This window comes from Geospiza fortis, unplaced genomic scaffold (genome assembly GCF_000277835.1).
Source record: "Geospiza fortis unplaced genomic scaffold, GeoFor_1.0 scaffold174, whole genome shotgun sequence".
In the NCBI taxonomy this organism is placed as follows: domain Eukaryota; kingdom Metazoa; phylum Chordata; class Aves; order Passeriformes; family Thraupidae; genus Geospiza; species Geospiza fortis.
Window position 1 is genome coordinate 89,093 of NW_005054480.1, and position 926 is coordinate 90,018.

Here is a 926-nt window from a genome sequence, read left to right on the forward strand (position 1 = left end):
CCTGTCTTGCGCGGGGCCCGAAAATCGCTTCCCCACCAAGTCTGCCGCAGAAACAGACAGCAAGCGATGGGAATACGAACCGAGGCTTTCCTTCTTCTGTTCCGCTTCTAAATAAATCAAGATAACGGCGCATTTTTAAAACCAAATAGATTCTGAATATACCTAAGTAAAGCACTGTGAATCAGCCAGCCGGGGGAGATTTACGGAACATTTAACAAGTATATTATTTTTGTATTGATTTATCTCACTGAACTTCCTGCAAAGACATAGTCGTATGTGCTATTTGTTATCAGCAGTCCACTTGTCACTTTGATTTGTATCTGCAGGGACCCTGTAAAAGTATCAGTCAGATGACGGTATGGAAGTGTTAAAGGGGAACAAGAGTAACTAAAAGTTTTAGACACTATTCATATTGCTTAGAGTGAGGGTGCAATTTACTGGAATTAGCAATGCAAGGCTCTGGGAAGGTTTAGTCTGCAGATTACTTGGTATAATAAATAGCTTGGTACCAGTATGATCAAAAAAAAAAAAAAAGAAAAAGAAAAAGAGAAAGAATTGACTGATCATATCAGGCCTCAAAAAATGGACCCCTGACATTTTTTCCTGTCATGGTTTAACTCCTGTCAGCAGTCAAGCCCCTTGCAGCCACTCATTCACTCCCCCACCAGCAAAACTGGGTAGAGAATTGGAAGGATAAAAGCTGGAAAACTCAAGGGTTGAGACGAAGACAGTTTAATAGAGAAAGCAGAAGCCACACATGCAAACAAAACAAAACAAGGAGTTAATTCATCACTTCCCATGGGCAGGCAGCAGTTCAGCCTTCTCCAGGAGAGCAGTGCCCACCACATCTAAGTGTCACTTGGGAAGACAAATGTCATCATGCCCAACATGCCCCCTTCCCTCTTCTTCCCTCCACTTTATATCCT